Here is a 23,551-nt window from a genome sequence, read left to right on the forward strand (position 1 = left end):
ACAACCCCATATGGTGTCACAAAGACTTGGACATGACCAAAACAAAGGAAGAACAGCATTAGTATTGTCCATAGAAATTGGAAAGTTTGGAGTGCTGGGGGAAAGTACAGTTAATTTCAATTTCCACATATTGAATTCAAGATGCCTTTGGGACATCCAGATAGATTAGTCCAGCATGATTGGTGTGATACTAAATTCAGTAGAGAATTTACAACCAGATATGTAAATTTGTAAGTCATCTATATAGAAATAATCACTGAATTCATGGGAGCTGATATTAATGTGGGAAAGATGGCGAGATGTAGACTATACCATAACACAATTAGATGGATTTGGAAACTGACCAAATCATTAGATCCAAAGAGTAGTCAAAAAGTTTTCTGATATCAGTTGATGATTTCCTTAACTTATCTTTAGATGGCATGGAAATATGAAGACTATATAAGAATCCAAAAAGATCTTAACAGGATGTACATCATTCCTATTCATCTAGTAAGAAGAAATCATTTCAGATAAATGTAAATTTTTACACTTGAATTCAAGTAATACATTTTATAGTTACAAGATGGGAGAGACAGTGTTAAACAGTAATCTACATAGGAAAGATCTGGGGACTTTAGTGGATTGAAAGTTCAATATGAGTTGATGATATGCATGATATGACAGCCAAAGTTTGACTTCAACCCTTAGATTTCAGAAATAAGGAAATGATAGTCCTCTGCTTTGATCAAACCACATTTGAAGTATAATATATTGTTCTGGGCACTATATTCTGGGCATTGAGAAACTGGAGGATATCGAGAGGGGAGCAAGTAGGATGGTTCTGTATGAATATCACATGATAAAAATGGATATGACTAATCTACAGAAGAGAAGATTCAGAAGAATACTATAGCTATCTATCAATCTGAGAGTCTGTCATTTAGAAGAAAGATTATACTTACTCTGTTTGATCCTGGTGGGCATGACAACAGTAGAACTTAGGCATGATGTAAGAAAAATCTTTCCAACAAGGGTAGACAGTCCTTTCTATGACTTGACTTGAAACTGGAACACATGAGAATAATGGTAGATAGAAGGAATGACCAAGGAAAAGATTTTAAAAATAAGACAAATGTAAGCATATTTTTAGACAGTGTGCAAGGAGCCATTGAACTAAAGATGAAAAAAGGAGGGAATGTTTGGAGAGGACTGCTCCTAGAAGAAGTACAAAATGGGATTAAGAACACAAATCGAAAGGTTAACATTGTCAAAGAGAGAATCACCTCTTCATCAAAGATGAAGTTAAAGAGAACATAAAAGAAGACAAATAATGGTTCTGAGGTATGGAATGGAGAAGAGCAAACAGCCAACAAATGATCTCATTTTCTCAATAAAGTAGGGAGCAAAGGTAGGGAAGAAATGGTATAAGAAACCTGAAGAGGAAAATCAAAGGTTGCAATAACTTCTTTGGAGACTTCAAGAGGGTACATCTGGGAAGAATTAAAGATTGCCACAAGAGGGCCAAGTTGAAATTAATTACACATTTGTGGGGAACTCCAATTGCAAGATTGCTTGACTTTCTCCAGAAACATTTAGGAATATTTGAGTAGGAATGGAGAAGATGATAGGGGTCTAAGAGTTACTATTTGGCAAAGCATTATTTGTAATAGGTGAAAGGGTAAAGGATTGAGGAGTAATTGATAGTTCAGAGTTGAACAAGTCACCCATAGAGTAAACCCTGTTAAGAAGGAGGGAGACAAAGTGTGAGTGAACAATTAGGAGAAAAGGGAAGGTTTATCTTTGTATCATCTAAGTGCCTAGCAGTGTCCGGAACATATTAGGTGCTGAATAAATGTCCATTCAATTTTTATATAAAGAATGAATATAGACCTTTAAATCTTATCTTTCTACTCAGACAGAAATATTTAATATCTGCATGAAAGAAAAACTGATTTTTTCGTATATTTCCAATAGAGAAATCTCTAATTTGTCTTAGCTTTGTTAAATTGTCATTTATCATACTGTAACCCATACTTGTAATATCAAGATAGCATTTTATACTTGTAAAGTACTTGATATCCATTATCTCTTTTCATCCTAGCAACAATTCTGAGAGACAAGTTAATAATAATTCTATTTTGCAGATAAAGAAACTTGCCTAGGAAGATCAAGTGACTTGTTCATGTTCATATAACTAACAGATGACACAACCAGGACTTGAATCCAAAGCTTCAGATTTTATGGTAACATTGTACAAGGCATCTCCCAAATTAGCTCTGATAGGTACCATCTTCCTGAGGTGACTACCATCTTTGCACTTCACTTACTGGTATGCTAACCTAATCTACATAACAGCATGAACTTGGGTCACCACCCCCAATGTACTGTCATTGTGGTGACCCTCTCCTACTGCCTAACTCCCATCCAATCTCCCCTAGACCCAAGAAGGTTATGGGACTTGACTCTCTAGAGGATGTACCATCCCTTCTAAGATGTACAGTACAAATAACTGGATTATACTCTTCATGGACTGGACTTCAACTAAATTTGCCTAGGGGTGAAGCAAGAATCCCTCTGATTTTTTTACAGGGATAGCATGAATGAAGGAGACATGCAGACAATCTCTGCATCTCATCTTAATCAATAGTCTCCCCATCTTCCCCATGTCAATGGGATATTTTGTTTGTGCTCTGGTACCAGTAACAAAACTGAGTGATGACTCCATCCCTTACCTTCCCTGTGGAGACATTGGGAAATATGAATTCTACCAATACACTAAATATGTTTTAAGAAGTGTTGCTATAACCAATAGAGTAATCTTTTCCCAAAATGTTTTTAAGTCCTTCCTACTTGGCAAACCTCTCACTGCTTTGCCTGTAGGTTGATCTGGCAGGAACCTCTTTTTTTGCTATTACAGACCATATGTTCATTATGGAGGAATGGAGATAGTGGCTGTGTCTACACAATGCAAAACAACTGAGCAATTCAGTGGAATAGGGGGTAAAGTAGGTGGGGAGAGTTGGGTAAGCTTGTTTGGCATCATCTAGACAGAACTACCCCCTGATTATTTTCAGACTTAATGAGATCCCATTATTTAGTTGGTCTATTACTAGTTGTTCAGTCATTTTTCAGTTGTGTGAGATTTTTCAAGACCCTATTTGGGGTTTTCTTGGCAGAAAAACTGGAGTGGTTTGCCATTTCTTTCTCCAGCTCATTTTAAAGATAAGGAAACTAAGGCAAACGGAGTTAAGTGACTTACTTAAGGTCACTCAGCTAGTAAATGTTTGAGGTCAGATTTATACTCAGGAAGATTACTCTTTCTAACTCCAGACCTGGCATTCTATCCACTGCACCACCTAGCTACCTTATTACTAGTTACTGTTGTCCAAATATAATCAATATAAATCAAGGGAATGGACTTTCTCCTCCCCCTTTTAATGCATGAGAATCCTTAGTAAGAAAGTCAATCCATCATAATGGAAATTCTTGAATAATGAGATAGTCCCTGCTTTAACCCTAATCAGTAAGTAGCCTGAAATTTCAACAAATGCTTATTAATTTATAAAACCTTAATTATGTACCTATAATATGTAGAGCACTCTGCCAAGCACTAAGGAAGATAAAAAACAAATAAGTCTCTGGAATTTATCAGTTAAGGAGATAAAACACATCCGCATATCATTATAGTACAAAAGAATATAGAAAGCTAAGGATGGGGAAGATTGTAGCTGTCAATGGAGGAATTAAGGTGGTGACATTTGACTATAACTTTACTAATATATCATTCCGCGAGCTATGCAGAAGGCATTCCATTAGAGAACAGTGCAAGTAAAGGCAAGGAGCAAGCGAAGCATGAGTTGCTTTGAGCCCCAGGACGTAGAGTCTCTGGGTTTGGTGAAGTGACCTACCGGGCAAGATAAATGACTAGACCCAGGGTCACATAGAAAGTCAGGGGCAGGCATCAATTTTTGGATTTGGTTCAACTTTATAATCTTTCTTGATTCTGTCCTAAAAGCTTCAATATGTTCCTGGTAAGAACTGTAGCCAATTAGAATTAGACTGTTGGTGCCACTTTTGCTTCTGTCTGCTAGTACTATATTACAGGTTCTTCACAAAGTCTGTAGTGGAGAGGAATAGAAGAGTGATGTAGTGTTCTAGTAAATATTTAACAACCACCTCACCAGGGGATGGGTAGGATGGAAGCACAATACACTTTTAAGTTTAATCTGCATTATGATCATTTCCCCCCCTTCACTTTCTGAAGTTCAAAGAATTAAGAATAGCAACAACAAATCAAGCTCTGACTTGTAGCGCTTGTATAAATGCTCATATTGAAAATTTAATAATTGGTCCTATGTGCTTGTTCAATCTGACTCCAGTATACCATTAGATGTGGCTACCTTCATGGGTTTGCTATGCAAGATGAGTTGTTTCTTTCATCAAAATACCTTATACATGCCCTCCTTTCTGGCCCCACCCCTGCCTGTGTACCTTTATCTCTTGATCTAGTCAACTAGGTGGAGCATCTCTAGGAGACATGATCAATGGACAGATATTAAAAAATATTTCTAATTAAAATAGTCACTGGGTATTGTGGCGCATGCCTGCAATCCTTGCTACCAAAGAGGCTGACGTTATTGATTTTTTTTTTTAATTTTAGGAGTTTTAAGGCTTAAAGAATGTAGGTGGCAAGAAATTAAGTTTTGAATATATTGAGCTGAAGGACTGGTTGGACATCCCAGTAGAGCTATCTATAGGCAATCAAAGATATGAGTCCTGAGCTCCAAAAAGAAATCTAGATTTGATTGATAATCCTGGAGTGTCATAGATGAATTATAGAGATGTGTGATTTCCTTCATCTTTCCATTGGTACCACAAACTCTGGAACAGATCCTCGTATATCATGCTCATAATACCTGAGGGATTTATTTTCACTCAGTCAACAAGCATTTATTATGTGCTTGCCATGTGCTAAACCCTGTGCTAAGTCTGCAGATATACTTAAAAGTAAAATGAATGACTGTTTCTGTCCTCAAGGAGCTTATATTCTGAAAGGGGAAAACAACACACAAAATGGGGAGTTGAAAGGATTCAGGAGAGGAGGTTCCTGTGGGGGATATGGTGGCTAAATCTGGAATATTAGGGATGGCTGGTCTAGGTCAGCCCTGGGTGGAATTAGCTAAACTCAATGGTGAATGAGTATAAACCTAGCCCACTGTATCTAGGCAACCCCAGGTCAAATCATGATTCAGTTCTTATCCAGCTCTCTTGCCCTGGCTCCAATCTTTCGCATTCCATCTCTACCCCCTCCACTTCTTGCTCTAGGAACAGTAAAAAGTCAACCAATTGTCCTATGCTTACATTCACTGCATCATGTGATTCCCTAGATAGAAATTCTGTTTGCTAGTCATCACTCTTTTACAATGCATGTTGTTTTCCCCATTAGAAATAAACTGCTCAAGGCCAGAGACTGTCGCATTTTTTTGTATTTGTATCTCTAGTACTAATAAAATAGTGCCTGATACATAGTATTTGATATTTTTTTTATTAGTTCGCTCAAAGGACAGTAGAAGTCATTTAGTCAAATTTCTTCATTTGACAAGGGAGAAAACAGAAGGAGGTAATTTTCATTTAATTTCATATTTTTTCAATAAACAAAAATCTATTTTTCCTCCCTCTGTCCCACTCCCATTGGGATAGGAAAAAAGAAAATGAAACCCTTGAATAGTCAAGTGAAATAAATTTCCTCATTGGTCTTGACCCCAAGGATTTTACATTCTACTTAGTGGATACATATTCATGATAAGTAAATAAAAATCTATGGAGCACAAAATTAATACATAGGGTTCTTTTTGAGGAGGAGAGAGAAGTTCACTAACAGCTAGGGAATAGGATAAAGCTCTTTGGAGGAGGTAGCACTTGAAAGAAGTTAAGAGTTCCAGCAGAGAGAGGTGAAAAAGACCATTCCAAGCATGATGGTCAGCTTGTACAAAGGCAAAGAGTCTGGAGATGGAATTTTGTCTATGGGAAACGACAGATAAGCCAGTTTTACTGGAACATAGCATTTATGATGGGGAATAATGTGTAATCAGTTTGGAGAGAGACAGAGGCTGGAGTCACACTGTGAACAGCTTTAAATGGCAAACCAGAGGACTCCAAGCAAAACTGGAAGCTGTGGGCACTTATTCTTGCAGTATTGCTGAATCAAAGTTAAAAAAAAAAACCCAAATAAAACAACAAAAAAAAAAACCCAAACAAACAAAAAAAAAAACCCCTTCAGACAAATGAAAGTATGTACTACTATTATTTATGTACTGATGACAGTGCAAAGGTTTTGCTGGGACTCACATTTTGAGGAGGGGTAGGACTGAGTGATTGATTACCTGCTTACCTTATAGAAGTCCTTTCCCCACCCACAGTGTAGCAGCCTACTTGCTAAATGTGTGCCTAGGTCATCTAAAAAATTGTTTTTCCTCCCTGGTGATCTATAGAAGGAATCAAATGATTGCCAAAGAATCATTGTGAGAAATTTTCTGGGAAAGGACTTGCATCTCTAAATAAATCTCACACATTGGCCACTGGCGTCAAGATGGAATATACAATAAGAAATTGAATTTCTTTCTGAAAGGCCCTATGCATCTTTAGAGGGAAACATTACTGAGTAATTGAGAACTATTTAGTTTTTCACAAAGCTAACACTGCATTGCTAATTTTCTTCTTATTTGAATATTTTCAGAGCATTTCCATGGAAAGACAGCATCTGAGTAAGTTATCAAAGCAACATGTAAGGATACTTTGTCTCAAAATGAGGAAAGGGGACCATTTCCTAAGCGGCAGCTACATGTTGCTGTGCTCCCCAAGGGTTAACACAGATACACAGCTCAAAAAGGATATCTGACGTTGGAGGGGATTAACATGGTGGCTAGTTGGCACAGATCACAGCTATGTAACTGTACTGAACCAGTAAACCTTAGGAACTCTACTGTTTTATGGCTTTACAGTGTTGTAACACAACTTCTCCAGAGCAAGATAGTTTTGTATCCTGCTAGTAGGTGCCTTGAATAACTGTTGGGGTTATTATCTATGCTGGAAATGTAAGTAAAGATTTAATCAATGCATGGCTAATTAAATTGAAATCATCTTTCCCTTGAAGAAATATCAACTGGTAAGAATTCAATAAATTTCATTCAAATCAACATTTATTAAGCATTTATTTTATGCAAGATGGCTGGTGTACTGAAACAGTCTCTGTGCTCAAGAAACTGACATGCTATTGTAAGGATGGAGACACAACATGTATACAGATGAGTTTAAGATAAGGAAAATTTGAGGAAAATGAGGACTGTAACAATTGAGAGGATGAGAAAAGGCTTCACCAAGGAGGTGACACCTCACCTGAGACTTGAAGGAAAACAAATTTTCTGAGAGTTAAAGATGAGGAGGGAGGGTATTTCAGGCAGAGGGGCTGTTGTATCAATAAATACATGGAGAGAGGAAATGGACTATTAGTTATGGAGAAGATTTAGTAGTCTAATTTCCCTGGAATGTATATTTTATGAAAGGAAGTTATATGCTATACTAGAAAGGAAGATGGTGTCAGATTGCTGGACTTGGAGTTAGGAATGAATGAATGAATGAATGAATGAATGAATGAATGACACCTTTATTAGGTACTATGTGCAGAGGATTGTGCTAAGCACTAGGGATATGAATAGAAAATAATACAGTCCTCACTGTCAAAGAACTCACATCCTAATGGGGGAGACAGCATATCTGGAGATCAGGTAGAAAGATCTCATGGTCCTTAGGGAGCAGCAGCAAAGCATATGGCAATGCCTTTTCTTTGACGTCATTTCCACTGACAAAATCCTATCAGTTTCTGATGTCAAACCATTTGACAGTGCCAATGACTTTGGTGGCAAGAACTTTCCTTTCTAGGTCTTTAGTAATTGTGGCTGCAGCACCTGCAAGAGTTCCCCAGCTACATTTCTATGTGGGTTGCTTCCTAGGATGGTAGCTTTGGACATTGGGCTGCAAGCATTGCTATGCTCAAGGCTCTTGGATTCAGGGTCCTGGGCTGTCTCTTTAAGTGTGAGGAGGGGACTTGGTGATCAAGGTGGTAGATTGACTTAATTGTCATATGACCGTAGGTGGCATGCAATGTCTCTAAGCTTTCTCATCTGTATAATGAAAACAATAGTACCTGTGATGCTGAGCTCACAGGGCAATTGGGTTCAAGTAAGATCAACTATGTAAGCATTTTGAAAGTGGTAAATCACTATATAAATGGGGATAAGAGTTATACTGTTATTAACGTTATTTTTTGTCATCTCTATGGATGAATGAATTCAAATACAAAGAGTCCTCAGCTTAATTGCTATGCTGCCATATTGTTCTTTTATGTATAATTTTCAGTAGAGCTTCTGCAGGTGGATGAAATTATTGTCTTTTATAATTAAATGGAAGTATTGGAATTCCATGGGTTCTCCGCAAGAGTCTTTAGAACAGCTTCAGGAGCAGATAGGAAGACAAGGCATATAAAATAATATTAATACACAGAATACTGTGTGTGCATTTACCTATTTACACATATACACACATGTACATACTTATATGTCTGTATGTATGTTACTTTTCCAAATGGTAATAAGTATCAAGTGAAGCATCATCAGGTCATGGTTGAATGACCCCATTATAGTGATCAAGGGCAAAGAATATCTGGAAGATCAAAATATCAGTCCTGGTCAGGATTTGCAGCCCCACCTATATCCAAATCAGGAGTCCTTAGTGCCATCTCAGTGATACAAATATGGGCACGAAATGGAAGAAAATCTCTATATTCCTGCTTGCTGTTTAGACTGGTCCTCTGCAGGGCAAAGTGTGATAACTAGAGTTAGAGGTAATTAACTTAGTTATCCAGATAATATGCAGACCACTTAGTATGAACTACCTCACCCTGAGCCACTCTTATCAGGATAGATAGGAGGAAAGTCACAGTTTCTTGGTTTCCAGTTACGTCTACAGATAAATTTCATAGGTCACCAATCTTGACTTGAATAAGAATCAATTCTATGGAAGATCTACCAGAAGAATATTAATAATATTAGGGTAAACTTGAGCCCTTTAATTAATTGATTAACTTGAATCTAATTTTTCAAGGTATAGACCCAGGCAACAAGAGCCAAAATGAAGGCCAGCCGTAGTCCAGATGCCAGAAGGTAGAGCAGAGATTCCCAGCACTCCAGTTTTCTGATATTACCAGTCAGTTTCTGGGATCTATCGTTATTTTACTCTGGCTTTTAAACACCAAGCCTTAGCTCTTCCAGACCCAGTGATTTAGAATACTTTGCTGGCTAAATAGCTACTACCAGTTAGCACTTTCTATTTTCTCATCATCATACACCTCAGCCCTCAATCTCATATCCCAATGTGGCTCTGCCCACCCTTTCCATTGTGATCTCTGGAATACCTATTCTATTCTTAATAAACTCCCCTTTGTCTCTGGCCCTTCCTTTGACCCCCCACATTGGAAGAACTCACTTTATAATGAGAAAAGAAGCCATTTACCACAAACTCCCTCTTTTAAACAAGTTAAAAACTCTTAATAACATTTTTAATTTCTCTCTATACTCAAATCAATGATAAAAGCATCTCTTTGCCTCAGCCTCTTAGAATTCCTAGTTTCAGAGTCATGTACAAATATCCCCTGGTACATAATAATAATAATAATACAAATATGAATAATAGTGTTTACATAGTATATCTATAATATATATATTGTGTGTACATATATGTATATATACATATATATATATACATATGTATGTGCTATCTTTTATGGTTCTTGCAACAGCCTTTTGACATAGGTGACAATATTAATCTCATTTCACAGATGAGGACCCCGGGGCTGAAAGAATTTAAATGATTTGCCCATGGTAACATAGCTGGGACCATGTGGGGCCATAGTCTGAGGCAGTATTTGAACTCAGGTTTTTCTGACTCCAAATCTAGCATTCTTTGCACTATACTACCTAGCTGCTACCTACACTAGGCTTTTCCTGATCCTCATACTTGCTGATCCTTTCTTCTAGCAAATACCCTTATACTGACTTTTTATATACATGGTACCTTTTTTCTCCCCATCTAGAATGTATGCTACATAAAGACAGGAACTGTTTCATTTTCCCTTTGTATGCTTACCACCTAATTATGTTCCTTCACATGATAGACATTTAGCGTTTGTTGATTGATTATAGATGGAATTGGGGACCCTCTTCCTAAAATCACCCATTGGTTAATATGTTGAAGCTCCACCTCTGATTCTTACTGAACATATGACATTGGGAAACCCACTTGGTCCTTCAGGGCTACATTTCTTCATCTGCAAGATGTAGCTAATAATATTTATATTACTTTCCTAACTGTTAAATTGATGTGAGGAAAGTACTTTGTAAAACATGGAGTGCTATGATCTGCAAAGAACTTTCCTACTGGCTTATCTTACAACCACCTTGGCTAACACAGAGCGTAACTATAGGAAAGAAACTTGTTTCATGTACCACCTGACAGAGTGTCATATGTACAAAGGGGCTCCATAAAGACTATTGTGTGTCTCTTATTATGACAATGATGACCATTATTCACTTTTGTTTCTTTCCAAGGCAACTTTGCCACCTTGATGAGTCAAAGTATATCAAAGATACTTCCTCCAGTAGCATGGATCTTGTCTGTATCTTTCTATCAGTTATCCATTCAACATGCTGGAAGCATTGCACTGATAATTTTAATTTTGTATTAACAAATGTATTTATAATGCATTTTGCTTATTGTTAATGTAATTTTGCTTCTTAATGGGAAGACCTTTCTCATCCATTAATAGGCCCATGTAACCTGCTTAACTTACATGGAAGTCTGAGTAATATTAGTCAAGTCACATGGAGCAGGAAGGCGTGGAACAATAAGAGGCGGAGATAGCTAGGGGAGAGCTGAGAAGAAGTTAAAGAGCAATCAGAGCTGAAAAAGGCAGCAAGTAATGTGAGTGGGAGAGCTTGTTTGTGATTTTGTTGAAGGGTGCTGGTTTGTGGGAAGTCTAGCAGGAGGAAGGCTTGGGGATGGTAGTGCTCCCTGCATTGTTATTGCAAATAGATTTTTGTTACTATGATGGATTTGGCTTTCTGATGTCTGCATAAATGTTTTGGTTCTGTCTTCTATGTAGACAATCTTTTGTTTTTCATGACTCAGAATTGCTCCAGGATATTAATGGCCACCATAGGCACTGTGAATATCACATTGGCACTACAACAACATAGTGTGATGACTGGCCATCTGTTGTCTCATTATAACTTCATGAACAGCCCATTTCCTTCTCTTTTCAGATATGGCCTCTGTCATCTTTTATAGTACCTTTTATACATACCTCATCACTTCCAAGTTTCCTATATCAATGAAATCACAGATCCAATTCCTGTCCCTATCCTCACGTAGGTTTAGAGTCAGACTGGGACAGTGTTTCTCTAACTTTATGGACATTAAAGCCCCCTAAGCAAAATGTCCTCATTTTTTAATAAGCTTATTCCTTATGGAGGGTGATATTTAAAAATTTTCACAGTGTCATTTCCACTAGACTAAGCTCTTGTTTTCTGTTTAACTTCAGGTACATTAAACAGGCTAGAAGTTGCTTCTTTTCTTTAACTTAAACAGAAAAAACAATCAAAACTATTATTTTTAAAAAGCTTTTATGTATACTTTAATAACATATTCTTCAGCTTGCTTATTCTAGCTAGTTAACCCAAACAGTACTTAGTCCAAATGTTAATACCAGGGAAAACCTGGGAGGAACAGAAAGGAGGATATGAGGAAAGTACTTTGTAAAACATGTAGGGCTAGGATCTGCAAAGAACTTTCCTACTAGTTTATCTTACAACAGCCTTGGCTAACATGGAATGTAAATAGGAAAGGAACCTGTTTTGTGTACCATCTAAGTGTCATATGTACAAAGGGACTACATAAAGACTATTTTGTGTCTCTCATTATGACAATTTTTATTTTTGCTTCGGTCTTCTCTACCAAGGAGAATGACTTCTGGATAGAAAAGGATATATAACTGGTCAATAGGGAGTTTATACCCAAGATAAATAAGAATATATAGTAAGAATGCTGACCTAGTTGAATTCTAGTTACTAATCCCAGATGAATACTACCCTTTGGTAAAGAAAGAGTTGAAAGGTGATACCCAACTTTCTTTGTAATCTTTGAAAGATGGGGAGATATTACAGGACCAGAATATTGTTCCAAGTATCAAAAAATGGGAAGACAGGGTACGCTGAAACCTATAGGCCAGTGAGCTTATCTTTGTTTCCTGGAAAAATTCTAGAAAATACTTTAATCTCTCCCATAAAGTGACCACGATAAACCAAGCCTAAAGTCTTGCCTCTGGTCAAGAAAGTGATAAAAAATGGGACATTCAAAGAGACTGAGTTTGAACTTAGAAAGGAATACAATTACATTTTGGTTCTGGCCCTAACCCTTAGACAGGGTGTGGGGTTAATTTAATTTTTCAGGTCTCTTCCCTCTGTAGTCTAGATTTGGACACTAAGTATATAATCATGACTATTTATTGTATTGAGAATGAAATGAAAATGAAAGTTAACCAAATTCTTCTTCACTGGAAGGAGGGACAATAGCCATCACTGACTATTTTTGTTTCTAAAAATATAAGAGCTGGGTTATTGAGCCCACTCAAACCCTCAATTTGATCAAGTTCAGAATGAGAATTCCTCCCTTTTCTCACACTGTTTGGCTTGTTACACCCCCTACCTAAGCAGATGATTTACTTAATAAAACTTACAATGGGTTTTGTCTAAGATCTCCTCAAAAGGAAAGGGGGGTAAAAAAGTACAGTGTACAATATGAATGTACAATATGTGTACAATATGAATCAGACATGGGACAGACACACACACACAATCACACACAAAATATGTAACGCACAAAGTTCTCACAAGCTAGCACTAACTAGACTTAAGCAATCAATAACTTTTAACTACTACAGATTGCTGTTACACCCTTTTCGGAGGTTGACTCATCAACACCAGAACACAACGACATTTTTGTTGTCTATTTGTAATGATTTTTTGGAGGGGGTGGGAGACACTTTTCCTATATAATTTCTTGGGATATGTTTTTCAGGGTTTCTATTTCTTTTTCTGGGACATGACTCTTGTACTTTGGTTTATTGAAATTTGATGTTCTCTTTACTTAATAACAAGGAGGATGAAGCACCTTAAGTTTATGCCAGAAGGTGATTAACTGAATGGAACTAGAGATGTGTTGCCTGGAGAAGAGGAAACAGGAGTGCATGTCACTTTTCTCCATGCCTCTGAATGGCAATTATGTGGAAGAAACATAAAACATGTTATTCAGACCCTGGAGATAGAACTAGGGTGAATGGAAATTGAAAAGAGGGAAATTTTGGTTTGATGCAAGGAAGTTTCCTAATAATTAGAGCTGCCCCAAAGTGGAACTGGCCTTCTTGGGAAGGACTGGGATCAGAAGTGTTCAGTTTCAGGGTAGAAAAAATTCTTTTTGAGTTGTGGGTTGGGTTCCTTTGAATTCCAAAATTCTCTGATTCTCTTTAAGTTGGTGCTCAATTTTGGTTTTTCAGTCATTTCTCTTTTTAAGTCATGTATTTTTTTGCATTCCACTTAGGCCATTCTACTCACCAGCCAGTCCTTCATTTTATAATTTTCCAGTATTTTTAATGCTTTTGTAATTCTTTTATCTTCCAGTACTAACCTTCAAAGATCATACTACATCTTTCCAGATGCCAGCTTTTTTATATCTTTTATTGGGGCTCAAAACTAATCTGGAGTTCCTTGTCACAGCTTTATTAGTTGCAACTTTGTTCTTTCTTTCTGAATATTTCTCCTCATTTTCTTTGAGCCAATAGCATCTATTTGGTCTCTCCATGTCTTTTTGGGTGGAGGAGTGGGGTGGATGAGTAGTCTTGTTAATTTTTTCTATTTCTCCATTAGTTTACCCTATGAGGATTTCTTTTTTTTCCCATCTTCTTGCTTCTGTTCTTTTATTTTGTTTACTATATTCATTGTCGTTTTGAGCAAAGGATAGGGAGTTAACCTTAGTCACAATCATCCATTTAGTCACCTAGTTGGACCCCTTTCCTTACCAAGGTTTCTTTTCTCACAGTAAAACTTCCCTCCTTCTGCCAGTGTTCCTCATAAAGCAAGATATCTAGGTTTCTCCCCATCCTGTTACTTTATGCTTGACATACTTATCAATGACTTTCTGTTTAGGACATGGAAAAAAAAGACAGATAAGAGAGGCCCTGTCATGTTTATTTTTTACCTTTCTGAAATTATCATGCCTTAGACACACCAACATTTTCGATCATTCTTTCTAAGACAGTAGTTGTCCTCCATATAAACTCAAGACTCATGAATGTGCAGGCTTCTTGCCAATAAGTGATACTGCCATGGAGCAAGAAATTGCAGTCAACTGTTATACATCAGCTTTTCCTATTCACAAAACACGCCAAGAAAATGAAAATGTCGGACTTGGAAGAAATGAAATTGCTCTATTGAATTCAGTGATTACCTAGATATTGCACTGGGATGCTAACAGGAGACATTTATCATACATTGTCAAAGCTTATTTACTTCACGAGGGAAGGAATTGGGTTTTCCAAAAAAGTGATTTGGAATAAAAGTGATAGATCAATGAAATGCTGCATCAACTAGTATTGTTTACAAATCATGATGGGCAGTACGGAGTCAATCTAATAGACGTAACAAACTAACCTCTTGTCTTTCACTTCAGATTTACTGCTTACCTCCCACATGTTAAGAAAGTCAGATTAGAATGTTATTGATCACAACCAAAGACAATGAGAAGGCTTACAAAGAAGACAGGCATATTGTAATCTTTAAAATAAATTTTAAAGATCAAAGCTGTATAAGCTGTAGCCAGTTTCTGTGCATATGAACTCCTGAGAATTGATTGTATTCTTATGTCAATCTCACTCCTAACTATTCTTCCTCTTACTTAGGTCTACTTCAACTTCTACACATAACGTCTAGCACATTCCAATGCATAGAGGTGTTAATGTTTGCTCCCTCCTCAAATTACCTAGTTTTAAATTACATTATATATACTTACATACGCAGATGTAGAGACTGTATACCTCCAGTAGGCCCAGAGCCTAACCTCATCTCAGAATTGTCCTTAGTGCTTATTTTGATGACTTTTAATAAATTCTAAATCCTTTCATACCATGCACTTTCTCAAAAACAAGAGATAAAAATAAGTGTTAAATTATTTATATTGATCTATTTTCTCATTAAGTGATATTTTCATAAAATTTTGAGAAGATAGGAAAAGTGTTCATAGCAGCAAAAGAGTGTAGTCTCTGGAGTTATGGAGACCTGGGTTCAAATTCTGTCTTTGATGTCTTCTAGTCATATAATGATGTGCAAGTCATTGAATGTAACCTCTTGATCCTTAGCCTTCTCCTTTGTAAAAATGGAGATTGTCAACCTACAGTATATAACTTAAGGGATTATTTTGAAACTTAAATGATATAACATTATGCAGATTTTATGGTGCTCTGTAAATATCGTTATTATTATTTCTTTGATGAGAAAACAGAGGCTCAGAGAAGAAGCTAACTCACCTGGTAGTAACATGGGTTTATTGACTTATTCATATCATCATGATAGTTCACAGATAATTCATTCTCCTGAGACAGTTCACAGCAATGAATGAGAATGGGAATGAGAAAGTCTTAACTTACTTTCCCCATCTGCCCCAGAACAAATATTTCGACATAGACACAGAGTGGTGGAGAAGAGGGATAATGACTTGAGAGGTTACATAGGGATCCAAGCCCCGGCTGCCAGAATTCAGTTCAACAAACAATCCAAGGTAGGGCAAGCACCAGTGTGTGTACAGGCAAGTGTACACCCACACCCAAATCTATGCACACCTACACTCAAAGAGTTTCCTTAATGGAGGAGCCAACCCTTTTTCAAAGACCCTTTTGAGATTTATGAGGTTCAAATGAGAAAATGGTCCAAAGATATGAGCACTTTGCACTTTGCAAACTCTGAAGCTGGTATCTAAATACCAGTTCATTGTTGTTATTCACCTGCAGTCACTAGATCTGCTGTTTGGTGATGACTTAATTCCCTAAGGCTTCTATGGAACTCCTACTGAGCTCAAGCAGTTTATTGAGCAATACAAGGGTGTGTTGGCAAAAGTTTAATAACCAGGCTTATTAGAAAAAAAAAAATTCCATGCACACACACACACACACACTTTTAAGTTTAATCTTCATTATTGGCAATTTCTTAAGTCTAGACAATCGGCAGAACAATAAATCAAATCCCATTTTGTTACTGCTGGTTTCTGAAGTGGAAATGCTCACATTGAATATTTAAAAATAATTTTGCAAGCGGATTAGAGTTGGCTCTACTAAACCCATAGGGAACATTTGAAGAGACATTGTGCCTTTTAACTGCCTCGTGCCTTTACAGAAACGTCCTGCTCTTTGCCAAAGAGCCAATGGGTAAATTGAATTTAATTACTTGCTATTGGTAAGTATGAAAGGAAAAGAGATTACTTGTCATCAATCACTTCATTCCTTCCAATTTCCTATCACCCAATATACCACCATACCCCTTTGAACCTCAGATCTTTTATGTGTTGTTGGATTGAGGTTGCTAGCCCATAGTTAATTTCTAGAATCTAGTCTAATAGCATGAGAAGTGGAGTCTCAGCACATTCTCTGGCCCATGGGTTTGACTTTCATCTCTAAAAAGATTATTCCAAATCTATGCATCCCTAATCTCTTGCCTGAGTGCCTGTCACCCATCTTCAGCTGTTTTTGAATAGCAACTCCTTGAGATCCCTTAGGCACTGATAACCCTCTATGTTTAAAAGGAAATTTAGACTCAGCAAACTATACTCAGTCCCAGTGCCTCAGCAAATGATTTGACCTTCTACTTAATGTAGCAAGCTGATCAAGGTTCCCTGAGCTCCTGCATCTTCCCACTCGACTTTTCCTCAATTCTTCCTGTTACAAGTTGTTAACTTTTTGAATATTATGGACCCCTTTGACTGTTTGGTGGTGCCTATAGAAGACTTCTCAGAAAAATGTTATATATATATATATGTACATGTATATGTATATATGTATATATGCATATATGCATATATGTATATACATATATGTATGTATATTATATATATTCATATATATGTGCTAAATATTGGCATTACAAATTCAACCATGTCAAAACTAATTATACTGAAACACAGCTATCAAAATAAAATGTAAATTAAAAAACCCCAGGTTAAGGACTCTGTTCTCTACCTTCACTAATTTTTTCTTCTGAGGATGAGATGGCTCTTTTCCTTGTTCTCTAATTGTGCTGCTGTTCATGTCCCTCTTGTTTCTTTCAGGTGCACTTTTCTCTTTCTTTTTCACTTTCTATTTACTTGTTAATTCTTCTCTCATTCCACAACATATACTCAGACTTTCACTAGTTTTAAAAATCTTTCTTTGATCTTTTAAGTGCCTAAAACTAGTGTTTTATATTCAGTGGCTAGAGAGCTGAGCCTGCAGTCAGGAAGACCTGGGTTCAGATCTTGCTTTAGACATTTACCATATGTATGACCTTGGGGAAGTCATTCAACTCTATTTATATCAGTTTCTTCAAGTGTACAATGAGGATAATAATAGCACTTACATGTAGGGTAGTTATGAAGATCAAATGAGAAAATATTTATAAAAAACACTTAACAGATTCCCTGGCACATATTAGGTACTATATAAATGTTTCTCTCTCTCTCTCTCTCTCTCTCTCTCTCTCTCTCTCTCTCTCTCTCTCTCTCTCTCTTTGCTCTCTCTCTCTCTCTCTCTCTTTGCTCTCTCTCTCTCCTCTCTCTCTCTTTCTCTCTCTCTCTCTCTCTCTCTTTGCTCTCTCTCTCTTTCTCTCTCCTCTCTCTCTCTCTCTCTCTTTCTCTCTCTCTCTCTCTCTCTCTCTCTTTCTCTCTCTCTCTCTCTCTCTCTCTCTCTCTCTCTCTCTCTCTTTGCTCTCTCTCTCTTTCTCTGTCACACATACACACACATACTCTTCCATTTCTCTTCTGTTCACTATGTTCTTTCAGAAACAGTAATCTTCACTTGCTGCCTCCATTTATTAATTGCCCAAGCAATTCTTTGCCAACAAAAAAAGCTCCTATAAATATTTTTGAACAAATAGGTCCTTTCTCTTTTCTTTGATCTCTGGCATATAGACTTAGGAGTGGTATTGCTAGGTCAAAGGTTATGCACAGTTTTGAAGGTCTTTGGACATAGTTCCAAATTGTTTTCCAGAATAATTGAACTAGTTCACAAGTCCACCAATAGTACATTAGTGTCCCAATTTCCCCACATTTCCTCCTGCATTAGTCATTTTCCTTTTCAGTCACATTAACCTATCTGATAGGTATGAGATACCTCAGAGTTGTTTTAATTTGTACTTCTCTAATCAGGAGTGATTGAGAAATTCTTTTTTTCTTATGGATAGCTTTGATTTCTTCTGAAAATTGCCTGCTCATATCTTTGGACCACTTGTTAAGTGAGGAATGACACTTATTTTTAAAATTTGACTCAGTTCTCTATATATTTGAGAAAAAAAGAATTTTCTTAAAAAAGCTAGCTACTTTTTCTTCAGTAGTCTATTTTCCTTTTAATTTTGACTGTATTAGTTTTGTTTATGCCAAAGTTTTTTTAAAATTTCATATAAATTTCATGAATAATGATGAAAAACATATGAAATATATTTCATATAATCAAAATTATCTATTTTACCTTCCTTAGTCCCCTCTAAATCTTGTTTAGTCATAAACTCTTCCCTTATCCATACATCTGACAGGTACATTTTCCATGTTTCCCTAATTTTCTTATGAAGTCACCTTTTACTTCTAAATCATTTATCCATTTTGAACTTACCTTGATATATGGTGTGTGTTGGTCTATGCCAAACTGCTTTCCAGTTTTCCCAGCAATTTTTGTCAAAAAGCTTGTGTCTTTGGGTTTATCAAATACTAGACTACTGTGGTCATTTGCTACTGTGTCTGTATCTAATCTGTTCTACTGATCTACCACTCTGTTTCTTTACCAGTGCCAGATTGTTTTGATGATTACTACATTATAATACTCTTTGAAATCTGGAACTGCTAAGTCTATTTTCTTAACATTTCTTTAAACTGATTTCTATGATAATCTTGGCTTTTTCTTCTGCCAGATGAATTTTATTGCTATTTTTTCCAGCTCTATAAAATAAATCTTTGGGAGTTTGATTGACATAGCATTGAATAAATACATTAATTTAGATAGAATTGTCATTTGACTATATTGACTCAGACTACCTACCTATGAGCAATGAATATTTATCCCGTTGTTCAGTGGTCTTTATTTGTGTGAAAATTGTTTTATAATTATGTTTATATAACCCCTGGGTTTGTCTTGGAAGGGAGACTCCATTTGCAGTTATTTTAAATGGTATTTCTCTTTCTATCTCTTTGGTTCTGGGTTTTGTTGATAATTTACAGAAATATTGATTTATGTGGTTTTATTTTATATTGCACAATTTTGATGAAGTTAACTTTTTGAAATAATTTTTAATTGACTTGCTAGTGTTTTTTAAGTACAGTATTTTATCATCCACAAAAAAAAAAATGTTTCTTCTTTGCCTATATTTATTCTTTCAGTTTCTTTCTTTTTTTTTTTTTTGGTTTTATTGCTAGCATTTTTAGTGCAATATTCAGTAATAGTGGTGATAATGGACATCCTTGCTTCACTCCTGATCTTATTAGAAATGTCTCAATTTATCCCCATTATAAATAATGCTTGCTGTTGGCATTAGATACTTATTTTTATAAGAAAGGCTAATAAACGGAATTCCTATGCTTTCTAGAGTTTTTTTTTTTAACTAGAAATGGGTGTTGCATTTTGTCAAAGGTTTTTTTCTATGTCTATTGATAGAATTCTATCATTTTGTTGTTATTGTTACTTATATGGTTAATTGTACTGATAGTTTTCTTAATATTGAACCAGTTCTATATTCCCATTATAAATCCCTCCTGGTTTTAGTCTATGACCTTTGTAATATGCTGCTGTAATCCTCTCCCCAAAATTTTGCTTAAAGGTTTTTCATCAATATTCATTAAGAAAATTAGTCTATAATCTTCTTTGTTTTTTTACTCCCTAATTTATTTATTAAGCCATATTCCTGTCATAAAAGGAAGCTGATAGGACGCTGTCTTTACCATTTTTTTAAATAGCATTAGGATTTATTGTTCCTTAAATATTTGGTAGAATTCACTTCTAAATCCATTTGTTCTGGGGATTTTTGCTTAGGAAAACCATTGATTACTTGTTTGAGTTCTTTTTCTAAGATTGAGTTATTTAAATATTCTATTTCATCTTCTGTTAATCTGGGCAATTCACATATTTTTAACATTTATCCATTTCATTTAGATTGTCAGTTTTACTGACGTAAGTGAGCAGAATAACTCTTAACAATGACTTCAATTTCATCTTTATTGATGGTGAATTCTTCATACATGTAATTTGCTTTTTTGTAAATAAAGTGAACCAATAGTTTATCTATTTTATTGGTTTTTTTTTAAATTTATAAAACCAGCTCCTAGTTTTATGAATTATTTTTTTCTTTCAATTTTATTAAGCTCTTCTTAGATTTTTCAGAATTTCAATTTTGGAATTTAATTGGGGATTTTTCATTATTAAAAATAGTTTTTAAAAATTATATGCCCAATTCATTGATTTACTCTTTCTCTCTTTTATTGGTGTGTGCATTTAGAAATATAAAATATCCTCTAAATACTGCTTTGGCTGCATCCCACACGTTTTAGGATGTTGTCTCACTGTTGTCCCCTCTCTAATGAAATTATTGTTTCTATACTTTTTTCTTTGATCCACTCATTCTTTAGGGTTAGATTATTTACTTTACAATTAGTTTTTAATCTGTGCTTTCACATCCCTTTATTTATTGTAATATTTTTTATTGTGTTATGGTCTGAAAAGAGTGCAATTAATACTTCTGCTTTTCTGCATTTGATTGTGAGGTTTTTTCCTCTAATACAAGGCTAGTTTTTTTGAAGATGACATGCATAGCTGAGAAAAAAGGTATACCCCTTTGTATTCCCATTCAGTTTGCTCCAGAGGTCTATTGTGTCTAACTTTTCAAAGATTCTATTCATCTTCTTGACTTCTTTCTTATTTATTTTATGATTAGATTTGTCTAACTCTGAAAGGGGAAAGTTGATGCCCTCACTAATATATTTTACTATTTCCTCCTATAATTTATTTAATTTTTTCCTTAAGAATTTGGAGGCTATGGCATTTGGTGCATGTATGTTTAGTCCTGATATTACCTCAATGTCTATGGTTCCTTTTAGCAAGATATAGATTCCCTGCTTATCCCCTTTAATTAAGTTAATTCTTGTTTTTGCTTTGTCTGAAATCATGATGGCTATTCCTTGCCATTTTTACTTTAGCTGAAGCATAATAGATTTTGGTCCACCCCCTTATTTTAGCTTTGTGTATATCTTTCTTTTTCAAGTGCATTTCTTGTGTTGTATTGTGGTTTCTAATGCATTCTACTATTCACTTCTGTTTTATTGGTGAGTTTATGTCGTTTACATTCAGTTATAATTACTAAGTGTACATTTCCTTTATTCTATATTTTTTTGGGTTTATCCTTCTCTCTCTGTTTATCCTGTCCCTTCTCTAAAGTCTATTTTGCTTGTTACTACTGCCTTCTTTTATCTGCCTTTCTTTTTATCATCTGCTTTATCTTATCGCCTTCCCCTCCTACTTCCTTGTTGGGTAAAATAAACTTCTATTATCAATTGAGTATGAAGACATATTTTCCCCCTTTAAATCAATTTAGATATGAGTGAGTTGCAAGCATTGCCTTTCCTCCCTCCCCACCATTTTCTCCTCCACTGTAAAAGTTCTTCCTTGTGTGCCTATTTTATGTGAGATAAATTTCCCCATCCATCTTCTTCCATACCCCTTCTCCTAGTCTTTCTTGCCTATCTATTTTTTTTACATCATCTTAACATAATAGACTCACTCTCACATGCTCTTTCTATGTAGAATCCTTCTAACTTCTCTAGTAATAATAAAGTTATTGTAAATTACACGTTACATCTTCCCATACAGAAAAGTAAACTTACTGAATCCCTTATGATTTCTCTTTCATACTTACCTTTTTTTAATGTTTCTCTTGAGTCTTGTATTTGAAAGTGAAATTTTCTAATGAATTTGGTCTTTTCATCTGTAATGCTTGAAAGTCCTCTATTCTACTAGGTATCCAATCTTTTTCTTTGAAGGATTATACTCAGTTTTGCTGGAGAACATATCTTTGGTTGTAATTGCAGGGTTTTTTTTGCCTTTTGGAATATCATATTCTAAAACTTCCACTCCTTTAATATGCTAGTTCTTAAATCTTGTGCGATCTGGACAGTGGCTCCACAGTATTTGAATGATTTCTTTCTTGTTACTTGACGTATTTTCTCTTTGACCTGAGATTCTGGAATTTGACTATAATATTCCTGGAAATTTTCCTTTTGGGATCTCTATTAGATGGTAATTGGTGTATTCTTTAAATTTCTATCTTAATATTTCTATCTAGGATATCAAGGTACTTTTATTTGGGGGGAATAATTTCTTGAAATATAATATCTAGCCTCTTTCTTTGATCCTGGTTTTCAGTTAATCCAAAACTTCTTGAATTTTTCTCCTCGATCTGTTTTCCATGCCAGTTATTTTTCCAAGATATTCCACATTTTCTTCTATGTTTTTCATTCTTTTGATTTTATTTGTTACTCAGAATCTCATGGAGTCATTACCTTCCACTTGCCCAATTCCAATTTTTAAGAATGTTTTTTTCAGTGAAGAAAGTACTTCTTTTTTCACTTATCCAATCCTGCTCTTATAAGAGTTATTTTTATAACGAATTCTTGTATTCTTTTTTTTTGCTATTTCACCAATTAGGTTTTTAATGTACTATTTTCTTCAGTATTTTTATACCCCTTTTACAGAGCTGTTCATTGTCTTTTCATAATTTTCTTCCTTTGCTTTTGTTTCTTTACCTAATTTTTCTCTTCCACTCTGATTCTGAAACTATTTTTTAACTCTTCCAGGAATTCCCCCATTGACTGTTCCCCAACTATGTCTCATTCTGAATCTTGCTTTAATCATTTCCATGTCAGTAGGTTGGTAGGATGCTTCATTATCAGTCTTCTGGAGCCATGATTGGCTATTATATTGATCATAGTGAATATGACTTTCAAAGTAGCAAAAATATTCTCTCAGAAGATGTGGTCTCCTTATGTACCAACACTCCCCTAATTTAGATCCATTGTCAGGTTTTTATTCCATTATAGAATATATCTCTTCTTTCATATAAGTACTCTTCAGTGGGATATACTTTTTTTCTATTTAAACCTCCCTCTTTCATTCCATTGTTTTCATATT

This window comes from Notamacropus eugenii, chromosome 3 (genome assembly GCF_028372415.1).
Source record: "Notamacropus eugenii isolate mMacEug1 chromosome 3, mMacEug1.pri_v2, whole genome shotgun sequence".
Taxonomy (NCBI): Eukaryota; Metazoa; Chordata; class Mammalia; order Diprotodontia; family Macropodidae; genus Notamacropus; species Notamacropus eugenii.